Source organism: Siniperca chuatsi, linkage group LG9, assembly GCF_020085105.1.
Source record: "Siniperca chuatsi isolate FFG_IHB_CAS linkage group LG9, ASM2008510v1, whole genome shotgun sequence".
Lineage (NCBI taxonomy): Eukaryota > Metazoa > Chordata > Actinopteri > Centrarchiformes > Sinipercidae > Siniperca > Siniperca chuatsi.
In genome coordinates, this window is record NC_058050.1 from 27,919,240 (window position 1) to 27,939,832 (window position 20,593).

Genomic DNA, 20,593 nt, shown 5'->3' on the forward strand with positions numbered 1-20,593 from the left:
CAAACACTGCCTCTGTATCTGTATGTGCAAATGCATCATATCTTTGCTTTTTTTTTTTATGAAAAGGAAATGTACAGCATGATGATGCTACATTGTCCCATGTTAGGCTGCCTTATGAAAGCTAAGTCAAATGCTGATATCACGGCTATCATTCATTGCCTCATTGCATGTTGCGTCAGTACTTAAACTCTCTGAGATGCACATCAGCATGTTGCCTAGTGATTACAAATAATGACACTACCGCTGTTCCAAAGCAAACTAGCTAATGGTTACATACAGTGATGATATGGAGCAATTAGCAGCCTGACATTGTCTTTATCTTCCTCACCCAGCAGAACACTTCATATCATCACACAAACCTGAACTTGTGATCTACGACAGCCCTTTGTCTTCTTCAATAGCACGTGTGGATTGGCAGGGATAAAGCAAACGGTTGGAGGGGAGGTTTTGATGAGCACAAAGCATGAGTTATCTGTGTTTGTTCTCTGTCACAGCTTTGGCCTTAGGAAGGCAAACACTAGCAGCAGCCTGGCTCAACACACAGCGCTGTGTTAGGAGAGGGGCGGAACACCCTGCTCTGCTTTCATTAGCTCACACGTGTTGATGGGAGCTTCCGATTTGTTACTGATGTTATATCGATTGCATATTCATTTCAGCCCAGGTGTTTGCAAATGAATCAATGTACATTATCACGCCACCACAATAATAATACACCCATAAACAACTACGACCATTTTGTCACATATTCTGACATAGTGTGTGTCTCTGCTCCAACATGTGGGCAGAATGAAACACTGTTAAGCTCATACAGCAGTGTCTGCTGGTTAGATGACTGTCTAGACATGCTGAATTAAGAGACAAAAGTACAACACTCTGACAGTTTAAGGACTGGAGGGGGCTGCTAGCCTGCTGGGTGAGGCCAGGGCCTCCGTGCTCTTCTCTATCACACCCAAGCTCTCTCTGCTCCCTAATTGGAATATCCTCTTTAATTGGGTTTGGAAACCACGGAGACGGGCCCCCTCCGTCTGGGAGCTGACAAGCTGAAAGAGACACCTTCAGCAGAGGAGATGAGTGAGGAGGCCTTGGCTTTGCGGCGACTGAGACGTGTCAGCCGCTAGAAAGAAGTGAAGCAGATGTGGCTGACAGAGAAGTGTTGCATCACTGCGAAAAACTTCCCACCCACTGCTGCGCTGCGGCTGGTCGATAACACACATTTAAAAACAGCCAGATATATCAATACAACAATCTGCCATTGCTGGAGTTGAGGTTTTGCTTGAGTTAAACCACAGTTTCTCAGAGAACTTGTACTGAGGGGGGGATCAATGGATCAATTCAGGGACCATTTATTTGCAGTTTCAAGTGGTCAGGTTAAAAGTGGGATATGCTATTCTGGAGAAATCCAACACCGTGACAAAAACCATGATATAGAGCCAACAACGGCAGGGTAAGTAACGTAACTAACGTTAGCTAGGTTGTGGGTTAGCAAACTGTCGCTACAGTCGCTGCTGCGAAGCTAACAGCCGGAGAGGACGAGGCGTTTCCCAGAGCAGCACAGCAGCTCATATATCAATACCCAAACGTGAGACATGTTTGTATTATTAGGTCTCATGAGGGTGCTTAAACATATCAGTTTACTCATCATGCTTGGTACTTCTGTGGCTGTCTAGTCCGAGAAAATAACCCTGCTGATGCCAGAGTGATGTCATCAGGGTTATCTTGGACTGAGTTTGGAGACTACACATTTATCACAGAAAGCCCGTGTTACAAACCGGGGGTGTGGAGTTTGAAAGATGTGGACATTTTTCCAGGCGGGGAGGGTCTAATGAAACACGCTAACAAATTGCATTGTGGGAAAGGCTTGCTACCTCACTATGAGCGGGGCCCAGCTACCGCTCAACAAAATCCCAGCTGTTTGCTGTCCTGACTCCAAAATGGTGGAATGAGCATCTGTTCTTATTGTTTCTAAATGTAGCACTGGAAGCAGTTTAAAATATTTGATGAAGTTGATGTTCTTGCATGATTCCTGCAATTTTTGGGTTGTATCCACACGGTGAAATGCACTTATTTTAAGTCGCTTTGGATAAAAGTGTCAGCTAAATAAATGTAATATAAAAAAAAAAAAGTCAGGATATTTCTGTACTATATCAGGTCGAGCAGTATAATATCCAAGCTAACAGCTAAAGTTACAATTATATGGTTATTAGGCAGCACTTCCCACTGCTGCAATATAAACTGGCAGGAGCTACTCTGCTGCAGTAGCGTAGCAGCTGCACACAGTCAGGTTTTTGAATGAAGCTTCAAATGTCTGTGTCATATTTTATGACGTCATCACCCTAAAAAAAAAACGTTTAAATCCTCGAACACAAATCCTCAATTTGAACAAAGTGATTCATCGGCAGTTAGTCTTTAAAGGCAGCGCGAGTGGGATTTGTCGGTTGCTGTTTGAAAACACACGATTCAAAGTCGGAGAGAGAGAGTGAATGAAGAGAGGGAGCGGTGTTAGTGAGAACAAAGGAGTGAATCAGAGAAATCAAACGTTATTTTCTTATTTTTCACTGCGGTTCCGTTCTAAAGCACCAATAAATATGGCCACACCTCCACACAGCCCAGGAAGCTTCATCCTGTCCGCTGTCTGCTCTGCATGTGTGCAGCTCAGCCCTACGGAGAGAAGTTAGACTCAAAATGGTCAAAATGTGTATTACATGATCTACAAATTGAACGTGTAAATGTTTTACTTCGACTTCACAGGTCTGATAATCTTCGCTTTCGAAAAGCTTCCTGCGTGTACACATATCTAACAATATTTGTGACACTCTTTTGTATTGATTGACACATTGTGCACGGATCAGGTTACATTTGCGTGTGGAGTTTTCACTCTTTTCACGGTCTCCAGCTCCACAAATCCACAAATGCATGCAGTGTTTAAGTGCTGGTGGAAAACTGGGACATCTGGGCTTTCGGTGAATTTGTGTGTAATTTCAAAGTGGGAAAGACGTTTTTCTAAACAGACAGAACAGTTCGTCTCCCCTCAATTAGAACACATACATTTACCAACTACAGACTCTATACAGTAGCCTATAAATGTAAATATATATGGATTAAATAAGCTACCGCTAGGTGGTGGACTTGTTCTTTATTTTGAACTATTATCATTATTATTATTATTATTATTAATCTTAGTTATTATATTATCAGCATGGAAAGAGGTGAACTGTTCCTCAAGCAACTGCAGCAGGGAGGAGAGCAGCAGCGACCTCTTCTCCAAACACTGGATGCCAGGGACAGTGATGAGGAGCGAGATACGTCCCTCATTTCATTTTGCAAACAACAGCGTGATAGGACCCAATGGACGGCACCCTTTCACTGCCGCATACCCGGAACACGGGACACTTTGACTTTTTCTTTCTGTAGGGGATGCTGCAGGTGGTAAAGGCGTGACGACTAACATCCTCTCGTCAGCCATCGGCAAACTGAAACATGGATTTAAAATGAACTTTGGTATGTATTGATATCTTTCTGTATTTTTCAATGCTGTAAGCATCTTTACCACTGGTTATATATAGGAGAGAAATAACCCCAAAGTAGTTATTCAGGACTTCAAACCAGACCTAAGACAGTTAAGAGAGACAGATGCAACACTACACATTCCAGTTGTAAAAATGTATAATGCATAATGAATGACTTGTAAAGTCTGTGTGTACTTTAGGTGATGTATGTATTTTTTCAGTATTTCAGGAAATGCAGCAGTGACTCCAGAGTTTGAAGGGGAAGCTGATCACCTTGCCCCCCACCACATCAGCAGTGCTTGTTGAGAGGGAGCTTTTCGTCCTGTCTGGTCGGCTGATTGGCCACTCAGTAATTATTGGAGGCCCCGCCCTGTCAGGGCTCAGCTTGGCTTTGGTACATGCTTTGACAGGTGGTTCAAAGGAACTGATCGTACCTTTGCCTGCTGCCTGACTGCCCAGATATTGATCACTGGCAGACTCCTGGTCTGGTAAGTACGGTAAATCAACTTTATCGCTGCAAAATTACAGCTTCTAAAAATGTCACAAAGCCGGTTGGAATACAGCTATTTTTGGATGTGCTCAGAAATGGTTAAACATGTAATAATGTCGCTGTCTTTCAGCTGCTGAAAGAAGAAATGACCTCACGGGTGTCCAACCTGCGTCTGGAATGGTATTTCCCAGTACCAACCAAGGACACAAATAAACCCCTCGTCATACAGCAGCTCCTCAGTCACGCTGTGAGAAATACTTCCGAACCTTTATTTATGTTTAAAAGGCCCAGCAGAGGATGTGCTTCCTGCGCCAGCTCGGGAAGTTCAACCGGCCTCAGGAGCTGCTGATCCAATAATCCAGTCTGTTCTCTGCACATCCATCACTGTCTGGTTTGGATCGCCCACCAAACAGGACAGGAGCAGACTACAACGGACAGTCAGGACTGCAGAAGAGATCATCGGTGCCGACCTGCCCTCCATTGAGGACTTATACTCATCCAGAGTCAGGAAACGGGCAGGAAACACCACAGCAGATCCATCACACCCTGGACACAACCTGTTCCACCTTCTCCCCTCTGGGAGGCGCTACAGAGCACTGTACGCCAAAACCACCAGACACAGGGACGGTTTCTACCCACAGGCCATCACAGTGTCAGGAACAATCCCTGTGACACTAACATCCGCTGCACCTGTAGCTGTATCTCACTGTTTATGGAAATATCATCACTTTTTGTACAGACTGTCACATCCACCACCTCAAGTATATAAAGCAACCTGTTACATTAATCAGATGTATTTCAGCTCCATTTGCACTCTGCAAACGTTACTGTTGGACTTTGCACTTAAAATATATGTATAGATCTATATGTACATATTGATGCTATTGAGAGCAATGAAAAACTGGAGTCAAATTGTATGTGTACACACACCTGGCCAACAGAGCTGATTCTGATGTTTTCTATATTCTGTAATATGATTTGCTTCATCATTTGTCAGCTAGTTTTGGTATCCAGTGCCGTTAGGTCGGACGAATGAGTAAATACTACATGTATGAGATTTAATAGTGTTTTAACTGAAAGTTGATGAATACAACATTGATGAAGTTAAAATGTACAAGTCCTCAGTCGACTCACTGTGCAAATAAAGGACCTGAAAAAGGGACTGAAAGAAACAGGTATCAACCAGATGTGGTGCCCGTCCTTCTCCCCAGAGAAGGTGATAAGAAATCAGCCCCCAGGTAAACTGACAGAAATGGTCACATTATCTTAGTAGTGTGTTCTAACTTCATAAAGAACAGTTTGAATATGTGACGCTATAGCTATTTCTCCATTTTACCGCAACTTATTACAGACGGTCATATGGCCCCAGGTGAGGCAGACCCATGAGAGCGAGGACAGCGGTGACGTGGAATCAGAAACAATGCACGTTACAGGGTTTGTTGAAGGAGGTAACATTTCAAATTTATAGACTACACCAGAAATGTGTTACTTAAATACCATACTGAATTCTTTGAAGTACTTGTTTTTTATTCTTGTTGCTTCTCTGGTCTGTCGTCTCATCACTGTGCAGTCTGACACTGTCAGGATGTTTCCACATCCATCTGTTCCTCTATGCTCACCTAAAATCTCAGTTTAAAGCATGTACCTGCCAGCACCATTTGTGACATCGCTTTCAACTGTTTCTAAAGCTACATTATAGTATAAAACATATGATAATGGATATTCAGATAGTCTGGATTTTTACACGAGGAGATATCATTTTATTTATTTTGTAACCATAAGAATTCACATACTTTTTTTACACTAGAGATAGAGAACACACTGTTTTTAAACACCTACCATCGTTGAAAAATGACACAAATGTTTGATAGTTAGGCTACATACTCATGACAAATACAAGCACAGCCTGAACAGCCAGCATTTTAAAGGTTGTTTTTTCTTTTTACTTCATCTTTAAAACGTAGATACATACATAGAGTTAAGTTATACATGCAGGTACCAATATGACATTGCTACTTTTCCATGAACAAATCAATACATCTTCAAACACTGAATGTCATTATACAGCTCTTAATACCATTTGTGTCCTAGCACCTTCAGGTTATGGGCTGGCTGGGCAGTACCACACCAAGGCCGTGAGCTGGAAATAGTGCAGTCCACAGGACCAAGGCGCCCACCTGCCTCGTCCGCCTGCAATGAGTGCTTACGCCTGCCAACCCATTACACCACTCGTTCTGCTGTAAAGGCAGACATGGTGTGTAAAGTCTGTGGAGAGTGGCTGTGGCCTTGGTTGAATGGCTGGCTCTATGCTGTAACAGTTAAAAGTTCAAATGATGTTAAAATATTAAGACATTTAATGGTTAACCACGTCGGTTTTGACATAAGTTGTCTATGGTTCACCACAGCAAGTCTGATGTACAGGGAAAAATGTATTCTTAGAGCCGGCTATGTGAACTACTACTTGTAACATTTTGAGCCAGAAAGCTTTCTGAACCGCTCATTTAGCTGTATTTGTAGCCTTTTACTGCTGGATATACAAAGCATTAAGGGCAAGCATTTCAGGTCAAAACATTAACATTGCATTATGTTCCATGTGTACAAGTCCAGTCAAAAGTTTTTACCTGCTTGTTCCTTCTCTGTGCTGAATGATAAATAAAGAACCAACAACATAATAAAGTGAGAGTCTGAATACTTTCTGAAGCCACTGTAGGTGTCGCCGAACCACGTTATCCTGGCAACAAAAAACTTCTTATAAAGAGTTTATGGGCGCGCGGGGGGGGAGAACCCTGAGCGCTTCCTCTAGCCGCTGCAGGGCCCTAACCCGATTCCAGCAGTAATAACACTGTTATCCCCAAAGGAAGTTAGTAAGGTACAGGTGGTCAGAGTCTGTAAACTGTTGGATGTTTACAACTAACAGTTTGGGTATTCAGTTTCTGTTGGTCTTTGTTTACTTTTCAAAATTAATTTGTTCAACTTGAAGCCATCACTGCTCAGACACTGAAGATGGGCTTTCAGGATATCAGGAAACATCTGGTGTCCAACAGTTCAACTGTACAAATGAACTATATTTACATATTCATACATTCTGGAGGAGATGGCATTATAGCACATCTTTAGCAAGGTTATTCAACTTTGTGGATAAAACATCAGATTAATCAAATTAATATCAATATCAGTATTATTGCAAGCAGAGTTTTTTTTTTACATGTCTTATAACATGTTTGAAACTTTAAACATCACAAAACTAATATGTGCGTTTTGTTTGCTAGGAACGAAGGTGTCTGAGGTCAAGCAGTGTTCAAACTAGAGAAATGTAATAATCTGTCCCACTGCTGATTTGGTGTGAGCTTTTGCTCAGTTCTCATTGGGTGATTGTCCCATCCTTGTCTAAATCCGTCAAGGTTAACTTGCAGGCAAGGCAAGAACACGTAATGACAGCAAAACAGACCCAAGAGGTCTTGCTCCTCCAGTGAATGCAAAATGTAGTGGAAAACACCGGCGACCCCCATCCAGAGGTCACACCAGAGCCTCTCTATCCTGTGTTAAAGCATGCAATTCATTTTAAAATGACTGGGCAGAATATAATGGTTCCAATAACTGGAAAGTTCCACATGTACATATACAGTTTGCTTTAATATTGTTTGTCTGCTGAGCACCAGCTCCAGCTTAACATAGCTGGAAGATGTGTGAATGACTTACTAACCTTTGGTTGTGCACACTTTCGCCTGCAGTAAAGCTTCCATCATCAGGGCCTCTCCACCGTTCTCTCCACCATGATCTGCAGCCACTCGAAAAAGTTTTGAAACCGATATCACAAAACAACACAACGGTTGAGCATGGGCCCGTAAAACTACTACCCTAAATGTGCACATTTATACAATGTTATGACTCAAGAATCGATTTATAAGATTAAGTAATTGACAGTAAAATTTTTACCTTAGTCAGTTGATACGCACATTCCTCAACAGCCTGACAGAAGAAGGCCAGTGTGGTGTCAGAGTGGTTATTGTTTGCAGCTCCCAGGTACATTATCTGCGGACATAAGCAGCAACAGGAGTACCGAATTATATAAATAAGTTTACATGGACAAACAAATGAATAGGAAAGTTTCTTGTTCACCTAACATACCCAATAAACTGATCAGTCCTTGCATTAATAATCACTCCGAGTCATTCTTTATAGTGAATGGTCCTGGAAAACAAGGTATGCAGAGTAAGTATAAGCTGCAAAGAAATCAACTAAATTTCCTGAAGTTTTCCACTGTTTAAATTGTATTTTTGGTTTTCTTTGTTATCTATTGTGTATGTCTCAGTGTAATTTACTACAGTGAAAATTTTGTTGTGGGTAAATAGTATCCATTAAAGCACACACAGAAATCAGGCATTTTAGTCAGCATATTTACTAGTGTGAGTATACTTACTTTGTAATTTTCCCTGTGTGAATTTACAACAGACTAAAACTGCTTACAATTAGATGTAGTGTGGGATTGGAGCACAGCTGTAGTGTCAGCAAAGCATTTTAAGTAGGATAAATTATAATGGTGCGGTTGTACCAGCTCGTTGTGTTGTTTTGGCCACTTATTGCAAGTGGCTTACATTCAGTGTGCTCAAGAAACCTAAAATTTTGTGTTCAGAAGACATAAAGTTACTATCAGAAACACACTCTGCTTACCTGATGAGCCTGTGACTGGTGTCTACATGTACATGGTACTTTGGGCAGGGCACAGAATATGGTTTCAGTCAATATCCAGCGGTGTGTTGTTTCAATAAATCCTATGAAGAAAAGGACATGTTTGATGAAACTACGTGTACAATAAATGCATATGCATATAAATATTACACTTCCTTTTGCATGCAAATAAGAAAAACAAACAGTTTTTTCTAGGAGAGGAGAGAGGTTTTGAAGAGGCTGATGGAGTCAGAAGAACCATAAAAGGAAAAGAGATGGTAGGGAACTCAACAGTCTCTAGTGGTACATAAGTCACCAAACAAATAATTTGGGGCACTGAAAGAGGATAAAGGACAACATGGCAACATGAGCCAGCACTGAGCCTCCAGAAATATAGTGTTCCTTAGTGTTCTGTATAAGCCGGTAAGGTCACTGAATTCTGACTTTTTCAATTAATGTTATACAGCGATGCATGACATGATCTGTTCCTAAATGATTTTAACGAACTTGCCTATGTTGGGTTACACTGTCAGAAGGGAAAAATATATGTGGACTGGTCATATTATTTTAGACAGCCTAGCTAGATATCCGTGCATCTTGCTGGTTTCTCTTCATTTGAAAAAGTGAGCGCGTCAGTCGAAGTCCTAAGAACCACAAAAAGAAATATACATTGGAGGAGAAAGCTTGGTTAAAGCCAGGAGGTGCACTGGCAGCATTTAAGATACTATTCAATAGATGACAGATTTAAGATTATATATTTTAGGACTATGTATGTAACATTTGCTTTTTCCATCAATATAGAGCTACATAGCAGTAGTACAGTGGAATAAACAAAATACACAATCCTAAAATTGACTTGACAATATATTGCAATTTATCCAGCAATGCAATTTCTTTGAAGCAGGAAGTGGTAATAACACTTGTTAAAATATAATTGCCAAGATGGCGTCGGCCGGAGTCACCCTGCGCTTCACTCTGCTCTTCAGAAACCTGTGGGTGACGTCACGGAGACTACGTCCATATTGTATACAGTCTATGGTTGAAAACAAAAATATTAACTGTCAGGAAATTTTTATAGCTACCTGTTTTAAACGTAATTGTTTAGTGTAATTTTATAGACTCAGTATTTCACAGCTGACATTTCAATAAAATAAAAGCATTTCAAGCCGTGAAAGCTACTCATTTGGAGATACATCTGACAAACTAACACTAGGAGCTAATCGCCGTCTACAGGGTTAAGCTAACCTGGTGTTAGCTGGCGCCAGTTCAGCTAGCTAACAGCTAGCTAGCAGACGTAATCAGACGTAACACCGCATTGGCGACTGACATTTGATAAAAAAGACCTTATCACCCAACTATTTGTAGTAGTTAAGCTAACTTAGCTCGCGGTTATCAGAGGACGGTAAGATGAACAGTGCAAACTAACAGGTGTAGATAACATTATCTGAAATATTGAGTTTTATATATATACATATTGCAAAGCGTACATGTTTTGCTTACAGCGGGTCGTTTAGCTTATACTCACTTCAGAAGACGAGCCACCGGGACATCCCACCTTTGCGTTCTCTTGTCTGCGCACAACAGGTGTTGTGTCGAAGTCTGCTCCCCCGTGGAAATGTGTCTCCCGAACCCCCCCCTCACGCAAATGTACCTGATCCGTGCGTATCAGGCGATCCGTGCGCACACAGTCATCTATAAATAAATACAAAAGAATGTCACACATAGTTTTAGACATTTATATACACAGGAAGCTTTTTGGAAATAATCTGTAAAATATTAATATTTATTCAGGTTCTAATGTGTGCATTTGTAAAACAGTTTTACACGTGTTCAAATTGCTTGGTAGCCTATTTGTGTGTGGATTGGAACACGCATTTGAGAGTACCCAAAATTACGCACAAATCATTGTACATTTTTTATTTGTAGATCATTTGTAATACACATTTGTGACCATTTGGAGTCTAATTTCTCTCCACACAGGCCCGACTTCGGTCAGACAGACACAGACCTGCATCTCTTCCTGCCTCCATGACAGACAGAGAGCAGAGGAAAGAGACAAAGACCGCGATGAAACCTGGTCTCTGCGTTTCTCTAGAGTCCTGACCTCGGCAGAGCCCTAGTTCTTTTTAAATACTGCAATTAAATTCTGTATCTGGTATGATTCATTTTTTTTTTTTTTGTGGAGCTTAAAAGACATGGGTGTTTACTAGGCAGGGATGGTCTGATGAACGATGCTGCTGAGTTGCATTATGGGAAATGTAGGATGCAATAATTTTGGAGATTGCATGCTAAGGACTAAAAGTCAGAAAATCTGCTCTTTCGATTCTGGCCATTCTTTTTTTGAACCTGCCTTTCACGAGTCCCCCTTTAACTTGAAAAATATGAAAGTCATCATTTAAAACATGATCGCTGCAAAGCCTTGTGAACTACGTCGAACCAAAACAATGCTCTCTTCTTCTGTGGTTTTCTCCCCCACCAAGGCGCTTGTAATTGCTGATACCCCTACGTCTTGCAGATGTTGATCCAATATGATGAAATTCAACTCTAGGGTCCAGTACATCTTCTATGTGTGTAGTTTTTTTTTTTACACAACGTATGTCTGGCATAGCGGACATTTTCTTTGATAAGGCTATCTCATGCCAGCAGCATCAGGAAGCACGCTGTTTCTTTCTGCCTGCCAGCGTAGCGACTGTTAGAGGCTGTGACATCAAATGGAGATTTGTTTGTATGATTGACAGATGACTAGAAGAATCAGCCAGGGTGCCATCCCACCTCTGGCTTCCTTCTCTTTGACCAAATTGGGATTATGCGGTTACAGTAACTGACAAAGACAGTGGTGAGCTAGAAATCCAAACTCCAGGCTTCAAAGCATCCCTTCAGAAACCTGCAAGTGATGTTTTTTAACACTGTTGGTTTACAGTGGGAGCTAGGATTACTAGCCCAGTGGGGAGCATACGTGACATTTTTCTAGTTAGTAGATTCTGAATGTTTGCCTTTTCCCCCTGGATCCTATACACAGCAGACATTTTGATTTGTCATATCATGACAAGCACGGGGGTGATTCATAACATTTAGAATGGCTGCATGCAGTTCAGGTGTGCTAGGTCCAAAATGCTGGCTCCCTATTGCTTAGTGATCGAGGCACTTCAATGAAACATACGCATATTTAATATTGTCATTTACATCTGCGTTGTTCTCGCTATGACAAGTCAAAATGTCCTCATAAAAAAGGCCTTTTCTAACTTACATAGCAAGAAAAACTGAAGCTTCACCTACTAAGATTTAACTCAGCCATCAAAATGATTTACTTGCAATGAATGTTTGCAGAATGTAAACTCCACAGGCAGAATGATTAAAGAAATGTCCATAGAAAAAGATCAATGTGACGACCACTTTTACTCCCAAACTCCGACTTTGGGCACAAGGGCATCACCTGCTGATATGACTGAACCCAGCACCAGACAGTCTCCAAGCCACCTGCATCCACTGGGACATGATGGGGGGAAAAAAATAACTCTTCAAAAATTGCCTTTACTCTGGCTCTTTAAGAACCAAAATTGTTTTTAGAAAAGAAGAATTCTTCCCTTGTTCAAAAAGAGAAAAGGTGATGATGAAAAAAATACAATATTCAATTTGTCTGACAGTCCTGTGATTGCCGGAGGCACTTGAAGCCCAGAGCTGGTCGGAACAGTCAAAGATTAAAGAACCATCACTCTAAAGTATTCAGAAAGTCCAACTCTATCAGCGTTTATAAGCAAACAGTCTCTTTCCTTGTGTGTTGACGAAACATGTCTTTCACCCAGTATCTGCAGAGCTAATGAAATATAACTAATCTCAGGAAAAAATGTGTGCAGACATCTGCATAGCGTGCCCACTGATGGCAGAGATCGCCTACAGAACAAACTCGTGCTGTCTGGGGAAGCAAAGTGAAGACCCGCAGAGAAGACCGGTGGCTGCTTTCGTACGGCTGCTTGTTTTCTTTCACTATCAAAATCAAATAATAAAAAAATGGATCATAATAATAATAATAATCCCTCATTGTTCACAAAAACTGTCTATGTGCATAACTTAAATAGATAAATAAATAGATCATGGCTGAACCATAAAGTCAGTAAACTGTGGAAGAATCTTTTTTTGAAGAAAACGTCACTCAGGTTCCAAATCGAAGAAAGTAATCTTTACTTAAGCTTCAGAAGAATACGGGTGGTTATGATGAGCATCCAAGCAGCATGGAGAGAAGCACACATACAGGTTGCATCAGTATTCCTCTGACCTCTATCCTGAAGGCAGACAATGTATATCCTTTGCCCAACACACAAGTGTGTCTGAGTGGATTTACGTAGGCTCAGTATGCGTCTGTTTCACCAGGCGAAAGGCGAATTGAATTCCGGGCTTTCCTGGATAAGACAATTTACACTTCATTGTTACCTGGCTTGCTATCGTAATGACACACGAGCAAAAGGTGGAAAGCTGCTTAGATTCCAGAGCAAGTTGAGCTCCCATGTGAGTTAAGGTGTGACGCCCCACGGGACTGGCCTGGCTCAGAACTGAAGGTTTCACTCACGGAGATTTGTTGATCAGTGTAAAATAGTGGGGCTCGGCACAGAGAAGCAGGGACTTAGTCAGGAAACAGAAAAAGACAATATTAGGATAAAATAAAACTAAAACTATTGGGTAATCAGGTTCCTCTACAACTGTGATGGATGTTTACAAAGGAGAGTTGGAGTAATAATTGTATTGTTTGCCTTTGTTTTCTCTTCCAAATAAGTTTGGCTAACCTGGGGATTTGTTAACAACCCGTCCGGCTGCTTGTGTTTCTTGGCCCGTCAGACTTCTTTTTAGCAATGTTGTCATGCTCACAGATCTCAGCAATTGCTAACAATGTTATCATCACTGGTAGGAAAAATGGCCAAAACTATGAAGAGAAGCCATAAGTTGCATGAAACTGGACCTCTCCTCTGAGCATCAGGTCAGATCATTACAATGAGCCGTAAGCTGTTGTTGGGTCTGGAAGGAACCAGCTGTATCTTTAGTAGTGAGGCAGCTGTCCACACACACGCTTCAGCCAGACAATTATCAATAACACTTTACAGAAGGGGACCGTAGATGTCCCACAGCGGGACAGGAATGCTTTAGTGAAAGGTGACCTTGAGTCAGACGGCTCTGCTGCTTTCATTTGTTTGAAAGGACCAGAAAGGTCGTCCTCTCTGCACTTATTTGATTGGATTGTCAATGGCAGGATGATAGTTTTCTGCCGCACGTCACTGCCTCGCATGCATACGAATGCAGCATGGCGCAGGGGAAGCTGTTCATTATTCCACAAACTCCTCTCACTTATCTGTGCATAAGAACTGATCCGCTCTCTTTTTCTTCAGCCTCCATCCCTCCTGCTCCCAATCTGGCTGTGGCCTTTCTCTAAAGGACAGCGGAGCGTGCAGCAGACTTTATCTGGCCTCCTTTTCATCTGACCTTTGAAAAAAGTAGCTATTATGTTACCTCAGGGTTGTGTAACATGCACCCACATACCTACAGTAATATCTCAAGTCAGGCTATTCAACAGCTATCTCGGCTGATTGTATTTTTAGAATGGTGGCCCTTGAAAGAGAAAAAAAAAGCAAATAAGAAAATAACCAGAGGGTGCATGTTGGATTATAGTTAAGGCTGAAGCATAATAACACAACTCATATGTCAGAGGGACATATTTTTGGTTCAGCAGAAGCACAAAGACGTCAGACACAGGATGTGAAGCCATGTTACAACAACTGCTGCTGGACAAGTCTGCTGTTCTTCCTTAAAGGGCATGTTTTCAGAGCTGTGCCATTACCATCCCGAAAAGCTGTGTCAAGTGAAAACTGATCGTCCCGAATAAAAGAAAGGCCTTTTTCACAGGTTTGGGGAACTGTATGTCTTAGTTCAAATGTTTACACTTTGATTATGTCATCAGCAAAGCCACACCCACTTCACTTAAAGGGGCTCCACCCTGTATCTCTCTGTGTGAATGAGGAAAAGAACTTGATCCCTTTTTTGTAAAATAAGTAACTTCCAGAATATTACCAACTGTAAAAAATATTTTATAAACATTCATATAGTTACTACAATAATATATCTGCAAGGAATTGAGAAAAACATTCAATACTTTATCATGGCTGATATCACAAACGGCTTGAATAACGAAGAATGAATCTTTTGGAAGTTACAATGTTCACTTGGGTTTTGACCCTCGAATATATTTATCTAGCCAACTACTGGTTTAACCTGCTTTATGAACGGCGAGGAACCTGATGTCCACAGTGATTACCATAGTTGTTTTTTTAATGAACTGTCTGACCTATCGATAGGTTTAAGGTGAAAATAGAGAGTTTCAAGGCTTAACAACAATTTGCTTTGAGGCTGTATGCGACTCCAGTCTGAGTAGAATCGCAATGACTGTATTCACCTGTTGACTGTGTGTGATTCCATTCTGGGTGAGGTCGCAGTGATTGAGTGCATTCACCTGTTTACCCACCTGACCTATTTAAATAGGATCATATCCCTGTTTTTTTATACACCGATGAAGGCTGGATGGCCGAAAACGTTTTGTATGCTGCCAGACAGATGATTAAGTCAACTCAATTGAATGGGAAACTCCTGAGTGCGACCCTCTCTTCTGATGTTGGCTACATGGCATTAAAACGTGTTGAAATAAAAAGGGACTGTGCCGTGATGTGAAACCATAAAACAGTTAATGGTATTTCATGAAACAGCAACTTAGAAGTTGACACCTTTAACATGGAAAGCTAAAGCCAAAAAAACCCCACTTTTCCTAGTTAGTGTTGCGATCAGAGCCATTTACAAGAGAAACAAGGTATCCTAAAATAGATTTTTAAATCATCCTGTACATTATGTTTTCATCCTGATGGGAAGCTGTGAGTCTTTGTCCTGTTGTAGGCTATATCTAATCGTCTGATCCCTTCAAACTGATACACAACCTCTGACTGTCGCAAGTCACCACTTCTGTCACAAGAAATCCAACAGCACACTGAGCGCTTTATTTCATTTACAGTATACTAGAGATAACAGAAGTACATATGTGCCCAGCAGTAACATGACAACAGCAGTGGAATGCCAATAGGTCTCCTCAGGCCTTGTGGACAGGCCTCCAGTGACACAGTCTGGTAATGGGCTTCCTGTTTGGAGTGGAGTGGAGCAGCCCGAGGACTTGGCCTGAGATTAGGGGGAGTAATGATCTTTGGCCGGAGTGAGCCATGCTGTGGCTGCTTCCACTCTAGCAGTCTCATTCTGCACACCAACAAATGCACCGCACGGAGTCATCCAGTCGAGGATGTTTTCTGGAAGTCCCACTGCGAGCGTCTGAAGCTCAGTGTCTGGGATGTGCAGAGGAGCTCCCGGGGGAAACGAGCGCTGTCCCGGGCCCTAGCATTTGAAAATGCCGTTCTTCCTGTGTGGTTTCTGGGGGGCTTCCTGGCCCTGGCTGCAGGACCACAACAGATGGCCAACTGGACATCCACGATGCAGCCTTCTGGTGCCATCCTCATGCCACATATGCTTCACCCCGCGGCTGTGACTTCCTGGAGATTGCTTTCTCACAGTCCCTCACAGCCGTCACCATGGCTACACAATCCCAATTGTGGGGAACAGACCTCAGTGTACACACACACACACACACACACACACCAGTATTAAAACCCTCTTGAAGCCCTAAATCACCACATGCGAGGCATTCCAAAGCTGCCAGGTATTTTATCAGCCTACACATACTTGTAATGCTAGACAGTGGGTAAATGCCATCACTTTCTCTTAATATTCCTTAATATTCAGATTTCACATGTCATGAAGCCGAATTGTTGGTTCTAAATGATAAGATGCGTCTCAGTGAAGCCTCAACAAAAGCTGACTCTTGAGTGAATGGATTTCACTCTCTGGTTATGACAAGATAATCAGAGGCCTCTCCAAACACAATGCAGAGCAATCATCTGGTCATGCTTTGGGAAACAATCGGGCTGCTTTGGCTGACTGATAAGCTAAGGCTAATCTGTAGAATACTTTGAAAGCAAACATGATTGATTATATTGCAATCAAATTGGCTCCGCAGAGCTTGGTAGATGAGATACACAGGCAGGTGGACAAAATGGTGGAAAGTACACATGAAAGAGCACTTTGAAGAAATTAAATCACAATGGTGGGGTCGTGTTAATTCTAGCACAGGCGAGAATGAAATATATGATCCAAGAGGACCCGTTTGAGTAACAGATGAATGCCTTTGAAGGCTTATCATATGCTTATAATGGCAACATGGTTAACCCGATACTGTAGAATTAACCCATTCACTTTACAAAGTAATCTGCCAGGAGTGTGTGCTTAGTTCAATGGCCAACATTGCATTGCAGCAGTAGTTTAGCTAGGTTCAACTTTTTTTGCCAGGAGACTATTTTGCAGGAGTTCTAATCATCAGCACACCTGCTATACAGCGCTAATGTCAGTCTGAACAAACCCTTATTCTCCATCTTTAATCACAGCACAAGCAGTAGCCTTCAGCCATTGGCCACATAACAAAGGTCAGCTTAGCAGCTCAGGTTCAAAGTTCCACAAATTTCAACTTTTTGCACATTGCATCTCTGTACAGTGCACCACACATGTCCATTCAAGGTGCCAGATAACAGACCACTGTTGGGATTCAGGTAGGGCAGGTTTGGATATTAGCAGAAATATTTAAGATATTTATGAATTAGTATGAAGAAGTATTAATATTATCAACATTATTAATATGCATTATTAATTACAGGGCACCTTTGTGTAATCAGGGACCAATAACCAAACGTGAAAAACAGTCTCAAAGGTGGCTGTCCACCTAAAAATGCTGATATTTAAAGTACTATCTTACATTAAAAGGGGGGACAGTGAAGGGTGAATCCGAGCACTGACCGTCGCAACCAGCTGCTATCACTACACACAACAATAACCAAAGGCAACTGCGTGTGTGTGTGTGTGTGTTGTCAATAAAGAGGGGGGTGTGAGGAAGATGGAGGGCAGACCCGCGAAACTCAAACTAAAGGGCAGAGCCAAAATGGAGGACACGCTCTTGTTGTCCTCAGGATAGCGTGCAGCTTAGCTGGTTATGCTACCACGCTATCTTGGTCGTGTGAGATGTGTGTGAGTGTATCTGTATGTGTAAAGGTGTGTGGGTGAGTGGAGAGGAAGGAGAAATAAAGCACACAGAGTAAGGCACAAGAAACCTCAAATGCCGTGGTAAAGCACAATAGCTGTACGTTATCACACAAGAACCCAACAGCAAACCTTCGTTCCACGGCCGTGTTACTGGACCTTAGTCTGATGAAGCACAGTTATTAGCTCCCACAGGGGCTAAAGCTAACACAAGTTAATGGCCCAACGACGTGGTACCGATACAAATGGAACATGCCAAATGCAAAGAAAAACACAGCAATTAGGACACGCTGGTGGGGAGAGAGAGGCTCAGCGGCGGTCTTGCTCTCCGTGAAGAAAACGGTCAGTCCGTGTCTCCTCCTTCTGCAGGTACGGATCGTTATGGGGCGTAAACGATCAGGATCCAAAAAGTGAACACAGCAAACACAAAACAGTCTGTTGCTCGTCCAGCGAGCAGTGTGTGGCACTAGGCTTTATAGACGTGATGTGGTCACAGCTGTGTGCCAAGATTTCATGCGCCGTATTGCGCGTCTCGTCCAATAGGAGTCTGGTGTTTAGATTCAACTGAGATCTTGCGTTGGCTTCCACCGGGATCTCGCGTCAGTCTGACACCTGTGAGTTAACGGCTGTGGAGACTTGGCGCCGTTCTACTGTCTGTCCTTTGTTTCTCAGTCAAGCCTCAGCTTTTCCAGGTAGGCCTGTCTTTGTCTCTCACACGTGGTGAGGCGAGGCGAGGCGAGGCCCAACACCACACCCAAAAGATTATGTAAGAGCACTCAAAAGATTATGTAAGCACCACTTTACATAAAGAAGATACAATGTGTAAATTGTAAGTTTTTGTTATACTTTGTTTTTTTCCTGACAAAACTAAGGGAGCAGTTCCTTTTGCTTCCAGTCTTCATGCTAAGCTAGGCTAAACATGTCCCTGTCTTAACTCTGCACTGGACAGAGATGGAAATACTGATCTTTTCATCTGGCTCTAGGGAAGACCAAGGCTGGGCAAAATGGACAAGTGTCCCAGGGCTGTAAACCCTCTGAGGCCTGAGTCCTCTCAGGGGCCCAAAAGCCCAAGGTTTACAGTTACTTGGTTGTGGGTCATTTTTAGAGGGCGCTGTCTCAAAATCTAGTTTTGTGTGTGTAGGATCCAACAGTTACGTTGACAACAGTTACGTTTTGTGTGTGTAGGATCCAACAGTTACAAGGGACAACTCATCCCAGAACGCCCCCTAACAGGTTAATCTGGCTATGGGTAAGACAGCACACAAGTACATCCCATAATGTCATGTGTGCTTAAAGAGTTCTACTAATGGTCGTGTTTTGTGAGCTTTCTAAGGAAGAAAAGAGACTTTACAGAGTAACACAGATTACAACAACATCAGGTGCAAAACCTGTTAAATGATTTGATATGGTGAGAAAAACAACATGGAAACACACACTCCAATATTAGTTCCAACACTGTTCAGGCCGTGTGTCTGCAGGGACACTGTGGACATTATGCAAACTGTTGGAAGTAGAACTTTTCATGTCCTCATCTTTATATTTTGGTCAGACACATGAGTAATTACAAAGAGACAACACAGACACAGTCGCTCATTATCTGCATTCTGTTGTTCTATCACTCCATTCTCTGGGGAGAGTAAACCATGGCATCTCTATGCCCTTGCCAATACTTTGTGGAACAAACAAAGTTGTGAGGCAGAACCAGGAACTAATTTCATTAGCGGCTGCCATTTGTGACTGATTACAGGCTGTTCTCAGTGGCTGGCAAGCAGGTCCAAAGTTCTGGGAGGTTAATAACCAGTAACAATCAATTACTTAACCAATCTGATATGATCAATGGGGTTTCCAATCCGGCAGACAGCAAGATGACTAGCGGAATACGATAAAACCTCAAACATGCTGAATGCTCTCCAACAGCCATGAGCTGCAGCTGAACCGTTCCCAAACTCTCGGCTGTTTTGCATCAGCAGAATGGATGACACACAAATGTACAACTGAAACCTAAAACAAACTCAAATCTATGTCATTGACACAGAGCACAATCCACACAGGGAAAATGGAAGTCTAATGAATAAAGAACTAAAGAATGAATGAAATCTAATGACCGTATTAGGATGAAACAATGAGCAGAAACATATTAAAACAAAACTCCTAGGCAGAGGTTGGATCACAGTGTGTCTGTGTTGTCAAAGAAGAGAACAGTGCACCACCATCTTAATTAGTGTACTATCAGTAGGCCTCCCCTGAATTGCCGTGCATCTTCATCCACATCAGGACTGATTATTCTAATGATGTCTAAACCTCTGTCCAGCCATTATTCACACATCACAGAGCCCGGCCTTGTTATCTCTGATGGCAAGGCCTCTTGTCTCCCTGAATCCACAAATTAAATCCAGAAAAAGGCTCCCTTTCCTCTCTGGCCTTTACTGAAGGGTCTCAGTTGCCATCTAGCATTCTAGTCACTTATTTAAGCGATTAGGTGAGCTGCAATATTCATTTTCAACGTAATTGGCAGGAAGAAAATGTTTGCATTTCCATAGCATCTTTTGTGTCATAACAAGACTAAAGGTGCAAAGCCCTGCGAGAGGCTAGCAAACAAGTTTGCTATCCTAGGAGCAGAGAGTACCTGGTGCTACAGGAAAGGCCACGGGTCATTAAAATCAAAAGGGTTTATCTTATAGCTAACATACATTTGCTTTAGAATATTCATGGCAATCAATCTATGAGATAGTTTGTGTGCCATGTAGATATCTTATAGCCTTAAGTC

At 42.1% G+C, this 20,593-nt stretch overlaps 1 protein-coding gene across 6 annotated transcripts in view; it reads right to left on the reverse strand.

Annotated features, from left to right (window-relative positions):
• Window positions 1–20,593, reverse strand: part of tsnare1 (T-SNARE Domain Containing 1) — a 168,551-nt gene that overhangs the window by 141,934 nt on the left and 6,024 nt on the right. The window contains exons 1-5 of one of the 6 annotated variants that reach the window (XM_044208675.1): window positions 10,190–10,334; window positions 8,668–8,768; window positions 8,125–8,187; window positions 7,933–8,028; window positions 7,700–7,774 (exon numbers count right to left, since the gene is read on the reverse strand). The exons of 1 other annotated variant lie outside the window; for it this stretch is intronic. The gene's annotated coding sequence lies outside the window, so the exon portion shown is untranslated. Of the gene's footprint in view, window positions 1–7,699; window positions 7,784–7,932; window positions 8,029–8,124; window positions 8,188–8,667; window positions 8,769–10,189; window positions 10,357–20,593 lie in introns of those variants that run through there. 4 more of the 6 variants (XM_044208676.1, XM_044208681.1, XM_044208677.1 and 1 more) reach the window with 4 other exon arrangements.